This window comes from Pinus tabuliformis, chromosome 2_2, assembly GCF_031772625.1.
Source record: "Pinus tabuliformis cultivar Carrire ecotype Pingquan chromosome 2_2, CPIR1, whole genome shotgun sequence".
NCBI classification, from domain to species: Eukaryota; Viridiplantae; Streptophyta; class Pinopsida; order Pinales; family Pinaceae; genus Pinus; species Pinus tabuliformis.
In genome coordinates, this window is record NC_142300.1 from 387,770,766 (window position 1) to 387,779,432 (window position 8,667).

The 8,667-nt window shown below is 32.2% G+C and overlaps 1 pseudogene across 1 annotated transcript; it reads left to right on the forward strand.

Annotated features, from left to right (window-relative positions):
- The first annotated feature begins 3,231 nt into the window (after positions 1 to 3,231).
- Positions 3,232 to 7,165, forward strand: LOC149192894 (delta-selinene-like synthase, chloroplastic; annotated as a pseudogene). The gene is made up of 10 exons (XR_016254396.1): positions 3,232 to 3,360; positions 3,504 to 3,691; positions 3,799 to 3,911; positions 4,480 to 4,689; positions 4,773 to 4,870; positions 4,964 to 5,056; positions 5,580 to 5,795; positions 5,937 to 6,078; positions 6,282 to 6,530; positions 6,615 to 7,165. The product of XR_016254396.1 is annotated as a delta-selinene-like synthase, chloroplastic (transcript).
- The last annotated feature ends 1,502 nt before the right edge of the window (positions 7,166 to 8,667 follow it).

Below are 8,667 nucleotides of genomic sequence, written 5' to 3' on the forward strand. Positions count from 1 at the left end.
AGTTATCTTAATAAATAATTATTAAATAAAAAATCATTCATATTCATTTACCAAATTTTCTTATCATATAATATTTAAATACTGTACAAATATATGTTAAATGAAATTATTTTTATCCACTTCGTTTTTAGTATTATATAAGTGTTAAATGAATAATTTTTCCTCTGCAATTACTAAATTTTCCTATAATACGGTTTGTTATCATATAAAATTCTAGAATGTATACGAAATAGTTGAATTCGAGGTGTAAACAGAAAATTTGAGGAAGTTAAAACATTAATTATTAATTTTCTTCGTTTATTTTTCATTGGAAAAAAAAATTAAATCTATTTTTGTTAATTATGAATATATAATTATATAAATTAAATAGTTGATAAATATGGATAGAGATAAAAGCATTTGATAATATATTTTATATTGTTAAAATTAAAAAATTTATAAAAATTATTTGTATAGGCTTTGTTAAAATATCATGGGTCAATACCATAGTTTCCTACTACATGCCAAACAAACCATAACCCATATTTTTTTTGACATCTTTTAAAAATTAATCAATTTAATTTAAAATACAAAAATGACATAACAATTTTTGACATAAATATCAACCATTTTCACATAAATATCAACCCTTTGATATGTGACTTGTAAAAAAATATCTTAAAATAATGTGTGAAAGTTAAATCCATACCATTCAATGATTCTAGATAAACTCTATAACACTCATGTTTTGTTGGAAATACTCAGAACCATCATAGAGAGACTAAGAAGGTGAACTCCAATTATGGATACTTTGTGCAAATTTCCAATCGATTACCTTCAGGTGGACACCACTTCATCATTACCTTCACGTGGACACTAGGGCAAACAAGAAGCTTCAGAAGACTATTGCAGCAAGCCAAAGCGCACTCCATGATCCTGCCACCCAGTATGCCAGAGACATTGAGCAGAAGATGACTGATGTGGCTTATTTGAAGGCATCCCTTCATCAGGCTACGAGAGAGGAGAAAGAAATCTTCACTCAGGTTCATGATTGGTCAGGGTTCTTTGCCAAGAAAAATCAATCGCTATATACTTTGTGACAACATGCTCACTAATTGTTCAATGAGGCCTTGACCACACCCAACCTCAACCAGTGACAAGATATTCTTGCATAGAGTGGATTTCTTGAGAAGAAGATCCAGCAGATTAAGGATGACTTGCACACAACCAATGCCCTACTTCGTGACCTCAAGCGATCAACAAGGATCCATTTCTAGAAACTAGAACAACTTTGCACAAAAGAATATACTTAGTGGAATGCTCTACTGAATGCAAGACCGAGCCAATCAACAACTGAAGTTACCGCAAAATTTATTGAGCAAGATAGCACCCTCAGGGATCCCTGGTGGTCAACCCTTGTTGTCTATACACAATTCAAGATTGTAGCCAAGCAACCTGTCCCATAGTTGGGTCCTTCATTTGAAGGAGAACCTACAACACATGAAGAAACGATTCAAGAATATGTAGGACAAGCCGGAGCCCTGTAGTAGCAAGAAGAAACATTAACATAAACAAAGGATTGAATCGGGGATGAGTCAATTGATTGTGGTCGGGGCCTGTTGGGTCCTTTGTTTTGCGGGACAAAGTTTTTGACACATTTTGATGAGTGTGACCAAACGGTAGTTGTGGAGGAAACAACTGAGGAAAGAAAGAAAATTTGCCAAGATCCATTAGACAGTGAAGATTGGTAAGTGGAAAATATGGGGACATGGAAGTGCAGCTCAGCCGCAATAGTCATCAATGAGAGATGGAGCAGTCACTTCTGAGCCACAGAAGAAACCATGAAGGAAAGGGTGTGGCATCTAAGGAAGTGACTGGCAGTTCAGGTTAGTGAAGTTTATAAAAACTAAAGGAAAAGGAAATGAGAAGAAAAATCTCATATGTTGAGATGCTACCACTAAGTCTATGAGACTTAGCATGGTTCTGTGTTTATCTGATTCTCAGATACTTTATATGCTCGCTCTCCTTTTCCTATTTGAATGGTGATAGAGCCAGAATGTAATGATGCTTTAAGTTAATGGGAAGAGTTGTGGGATTTCATTATGGTTCTAAATGTGTTAGTTGGATGTGCCTCTTCAAATTTTTTCATATGAATGAATGTATGTCTTCTATTTCTTGGATGTTTTGCTCGTTATGCTTTGTGATGATATATGTCAAATGTTATGGTTTTTAGAGTAGATGGGAATGATAGTATTTGCATAACTCTCCTTGACACATGGTCCTAATCTCCATCTTAGTAAGGGCATAGCACACCTCATGTGAGATGACTTACTCCTGTTTGGTAAAGTGAAAATATCGACGTTCCACTAAACTACAACAAATCTTTTGTTGACTCCTGTGCTTAAACCAAAGATCTCTGTCCTGTATAATTTTATATGAATAAAAAACAAAAATGCTAACTATTAGTTAATTATATATAAATCTTTTTATTTATATTAATTTATAATATTTTAAAAATTAAAAATTTATAATTAACGGATATATATTTAAAATATTAAGAATATTGTAAATTTAAAAACAACAAACACATGTCAATATTAATAATATAATTAACATTATTAATATAATAGTTTAATAAAATATAGGAATTGAGATGCACTAAAGTTCAATTTCACTCCCTTCAAACACACCCAACATTCACCTAACATCATGCAATTAACTTTGACCTAACATTCGCAAAAATATATTGTATATAGTTCAATATTAACTTTACGACTTAACGTTCGCATATATATATATAAAATATAGTTTCATATTAACTTTATGACTTAACGTTCGCAAATATATATAAAATATAGTTTAATATTAACTTTACTCTCGCCGACCTTTCGCAAATATATATAAAATATAGTTTAATTTTAACTTTACTCTGACTGAATGTTGCAAAAATATATGACATAGTTTAATTAGCTACGTTCAAGCTTTTCTCGTGCGCATAATCCATATTTCCATGAAAGCACCAATATTCCGACGATTTCACACTATAATATTCTCAGTGGGAGGGCATAGAAATTATCCCAAATTTGTTGTCTGATACTCCGAACTCTCTCAAATATTCTGTGCGATTTGTCTTTTAGCATCGATTTGTATTTTTTTATGTCAAGCAGGAAATTGTAGTTTTAGGCGTGTATATATATAAGCGAGCCGCTATGGTCCACTCATTAAGTAAATCGCATAGCAAAGCGTGCTGTTATGGCTGAGATTTCTGAATCTGCTTCCACCAAAATGAGCAATGAATTTTCCATCCCTCGACGCACGGCCAATCGCCACGGAAACGTGTGGGACGATGAGTTCATACAATCCCTCAACTCGCCCTATGGGGTATACTCTCTCTCTCTCACATGGCACCTATCTCTAGCTCTGTCATCTGCTTTTTAGTGTTTTTTTGGTTGTTAGCTGTGAGCCTATCATGGTATCTATCTCATTCTCTATGTTTTTTTTTAATTGCACTGAACTGTAATTAGGCACCGGCATATTATGAACGCGTTGGAATGCTGGTTGAGGAGATAAAGCAATTACTTTTGAACGAAATGGAAGATAGCAATTATGATCTAATCAAACGTCTTCACATAGTCGACACATTGGAATGCCTTGGAATTGATCGACATTTTCAACTTGAAATAAAAACAGGTGCCCTAGATTACGTTTACAGGTAAGTGAATCTGGACAGATAAATAAATTTAATTTAGCGTTTACATATATGTGCACTCCGACATTGGGGCTATTTTCGATTCCCACGCTGACTGATAAGCTGAGTAGATGTTGGAACGAAAAGGGCATCTGGGTGGGATCGAGCGATTCCTGCAAAGACCTTAATGCGACCGCATTAGGATTTCGTGCTCTCCGACTGCATCGATATAACGTGTCTTCAGGTGGTATCAACTGCAATTAATTTGATGTAAAGCTTCAAGATATTTTCTAATATTGTTGGGCAGTATAAGTGAAAGAGCTCACTATATTGGGCTAGCCTAAGTTGAATGGTGAAAGTGAAAGCGTTTATTAATAAATATTGAACTTAGACAAGTTCCAAACTCAAATAACCTACTGAATGTGCTCGATAACAAACAGCAGGTATACATATTTGCATTAAGGAAAAAAAAAAAAAAAAAGAGGATGGCCTAGTTGTAGTTGATCTTGTAGGGATTTTGTTAATTCCGTCCGGGATTCGAATCTCATAGCTGACGCGTATTAAATGGGCTCATTAGAGGTGTTATCCGCTGACGCATTCGTCAAAAGTTTTTTTATCTTTAATTTATTTTTTATATTACTAAACACTGAACAAATGTCTTGGAAATTTTTATTGTAATAGATGTAGTTGTTTTAAAAAAAATAAGAGAATTGATGTAGGTGTTTAACTACAATTTTAGTATCAAAACACATGCGTATTTTTATTTTTATTTTAATTCAATTCTGTACTTATATTCCAAAGTTTCCAAACAGGTGTGTTGGAGAATTTCAAGGGCGAAAACGCGAAGTTCTTCTGGAGAGAAACGACTGAGAAGCATGTTGTCGTTACTTCGAGCTTCAGACATTTCATTTCCCGGAGAAAAAGTGATGCAAGAGGCAAACGCTTTCACAAGAGAATATCTAAATCAAGTTTTAGCTGGACGCGGGGATGTGACCGACGTAGATCAAAGTCTTTTGGAAGAGGTAGATCAAAGTCTAAATTAAAATTTAAATGAAGGATGGTGTCCATGGTTCATAAAGGATTTAACTTCATCATTGTTGTTTAGGTAAAGTACGCATTGGAGTTTCCCTGGTATTGCAGTGCGCCCAGATGGGAGGCAAGGAGCTTTATTGAAATATATGGACAAAACAGCTCGTGGCTCAAGTACTGGCCCTCTTAATTATATATATTAGACTTAACTTCAAATTACGAATATTGTAATGCCATGCTAAATCCTCTTTCCAAATTTTTATTTAGGTCGAATTTCAACCAAAAAGTTCTGGAGTTAGCCAAATTGGACTTCAATATCCTGCAATGCATACATCAGAAAGAGTTACAGTTTATTACAAGGTAGTGATCGGTACTTGCCATTTTCATAGTTTATAGCGTCGAGAGCGTTTTTTTAACAGTTCAATACAGGTTGAGTTTTAAAAAATAAAAATATTTATAAGCTTATTTATAAGACTTATTCACCCATAATAGGATATTTATTATCACAATTTACCATGTATTAAATTAAATTATATATTTTAGACTTCTTGATAAGTTTAATTCCCAAAATAACTTCCATTCTCACCATGTCCCATAAAATTTGAGCCTGCGACCGGTCAAAAACTAAACCACAGGTATTTCTTTTTTCATATTATTAATAATATTAAAAAATAAATCTCATTCATAATAACTATCTGCAAATTAATTCATCATAGTGTAAACATTTTCCTAATATTACAGAAAAAATGAGTCTCCCTACCTAAATGTCGTTGTAATTAAATAAAACTCGTTAATATTACGCAGAATAAATATATACTCATTGTGAATTTTGGCAGATCATGATAAGAGTTCACCCTCTGCACAACTTTTTTGTGCTGCGTAGGTGGTGGCGAGAGTCAGAAATTGCACAGCTGAATTTCTATAGGATACGTCACGTGGAATTTGTTTTCTGGGCGGCTACATGCATTTTCGAGCCCGAATTCTCTCAAAGCAGAATTGCCTTGGCACAAGTTTGTGTGTTGGCAACTGTTCTAGATGACTTCTATGACACTCACGGTCTCTTGGACGAACTGAAAACCACCACAGAGGCAGTCAGACGGTGAATTCAAATTATACAGACTTTGTGCAAATTGCCAATTGAGTTATTTCTAGTTTCCCAGAATATTCCAATCATATATTTTCTGCGCCTGTTATATATCTTGAATATTTTCAATTTCGTTACTGTTTGTGCCATTTTCAGATGGGATCTTTCACTGATAGATGACCTTCCAGACCACATAAAAATTGCAGTCCGGTTTTTCTTCAAAACAGCGAATGAATTGGCTGATCAAGTCGTCAAAGTGCAAAAGCGGGATATGACAGCCACATTAAAGTGCAATGGCGTATGTGTTTAGGAAGATATGTGATTCTGTAGTGGGATTAGTTTAATGGGATGTTATTAGTATTTTCATTTTACTTCCATCGACCTAGTAAGAAGCCAATTGACGGTGGAAAAGACCTTTTGAGATTTTTTAATTGAAAGGGGGAAGCAGATTAACACATTAACGATTAACCATTAATGTACTTTCCCTGGTTGTATTTTCAGTGGCAGCGATATCTTGAGTCTTATTTGCAGGAAGCGGAATGGATGGCGACTGCTCATATGCCCACGTTTAATGAGTACATAAAGAATGCGCGCGCTAGCGCAGGGATGTGTATTCTAAATTTGTTTCCACTTCTCTTGATGGGTCAACTTCTCCCAAACAACGTTCTGGAGCAAATATATTCTCCATCTAAGATGCAGGAGCTCTCAGAATTTACGGCCAGACTCATCGACGACTTGAGAGATTTCGAGGTATTTGGCATCTAAATCGAGATTTATTTGCATGCATACAATTCTATGCAAAATACTGATTCGTCTTCACTATTTGCAATGAAGGACGAGAAGGAACACGGGGAGATGGCTTCAAGTATAGCTTGTTATATTAAAGACAATCCTGATTCTACCGTCGAAAATGCGATAAATCACATCAAGGGCATCCTTCATCTCTCCCTTGAGGAATTGAATCTGGAGTATCTTAAGGACGACAGTGTACCATTTTGTTGCAAGAAGTTCAATTTCAATATAACACGAGGAGTTCAACTTCTGTACAGATACGGAGACGGCTTCTCCGTATCTAACAAGGAAGTGAAGGACCAAATATTCAAAATTCTCGTCGATCAAGTGCCTATCAAGGAATAATGGCGACCGGGTTGCTGTTACTAGGTCTGCCTATTAAGTATGTTACTGTTACTAGGTGTGTGTATTAAGTATGTTTTGAATAACTGAGGCGAGTAAGAATAAGAGTTTTAGTGCAAATGTTTATGGACGTAGTTTAGCCAAGTTCTGCCAAAGTGCCTGTGCGGAAATTGTTCCCCGACAAATTCCAAGTATCGTGTACCGTAACTACAATCATCACGCAATCACCGCTGCACCATTTTCCATTTTTCTACTGTAATCTTATATGTTTATCATCTGGAGAATATATTATATTTGATTTATAGTTGGTTGGATTTGTAAGGTGTTACCTATAATGGGTACAGTTTCTAGTTTTTTTTTTTTCTTCTTAAAAAATGGTATCAATTTTATAATTTTTCTTAAGTGTAGTTTAATTATTAATTTTTTTTTTTTTTTTCCAGATTTCAGAAATATCGCTAAAGATTTTATTAGATAAAGGAAAAATGCCATTTTATAAAATTTTGATAGAGATTTTCAGAAATATCTCTATAAATTTTAGTAGATTATGAGAAATGCGATTTTTATGGAATATCTCAACAAATTTTACCAAATTGTAGGAAAATGCCATTTTATTTTTAAATGTATTTAAGGTTATAATTTTATAGTAATTTTTATGATGCTTAAAATTGATCAAATTTATTCTTTTAAAATTAGAGTTAGAGTTTTAATAGTGATTTTTGCCATGATAAAATTGATAGGATTTATTAGATTATTTTAATGAAAATTATATATTTTTTGTTAATTGTTTATTGAAATATTTTAATTTAATAAATTTTAAAAAATATTAAAATGATTATTTTGTTTTTATTTTAAAAAGGTTAAATATTTAATATTTTATAATATAATATAATATTGAAAATAATAATATCTTATATATTAAGAGATTAATATATAATAAAAATATATTTAAAATAAACTAAATGCAATTTTTTTATTAAATTTTTTTAAAATATTATATAAGTGTTAATGAAATAATATGGTTTGGCATTACATAATATACCAAAATGTATATAATGTATATAAAGTAATTGAGTTATAATATGGATAATATGGTTAGTTATTATATAAAATATTAAAATATACAAAGCAAATTAATTATAAGACTTTAATATGTAAGTTATTATATAAAATATTAAAAATGCATATAAAGTATTTTAGTTATAGGTTTAAATTTTTACCGTACAATAAACATTTATAAATGGATAAGTATTAAAATGCACATAATATGATTAATTATTGGGTAAAATATTAAAAATGCACATAAAGTAATATAGTTGTTGGTGTAAGCTTTTTACAATACAAGTGAGAACACTAAGTATGGTTTTGGTCAACCCCGCCAAAATACTCAATCCCAAAGTGATAAAAAGATATCCATAAATAATTAACAAATATTCCAGACCAGAAAAAAGGTTCGAAACCAGAAAATGGTTCCAGACCAGACAATCACCTCCAACCTACGGAGATTTATCAAAATATTTGTTTTATATTTTTAACATTATAAAATAAATGTGTGTGAGAGAAATGGTAAGGTTAAAGATATTTATTTTAATATATTCAATTATTTTTTTGGTGAATGGGGAATTAAATTTGTTAACAGTACTTAAGTTATTATATATATATATATATATATATATATATATATATATATATATATAGATATATATATAACCAAGAAGATTGGCCTCTTATTTATTATGAATATTGTTAAAGTTCA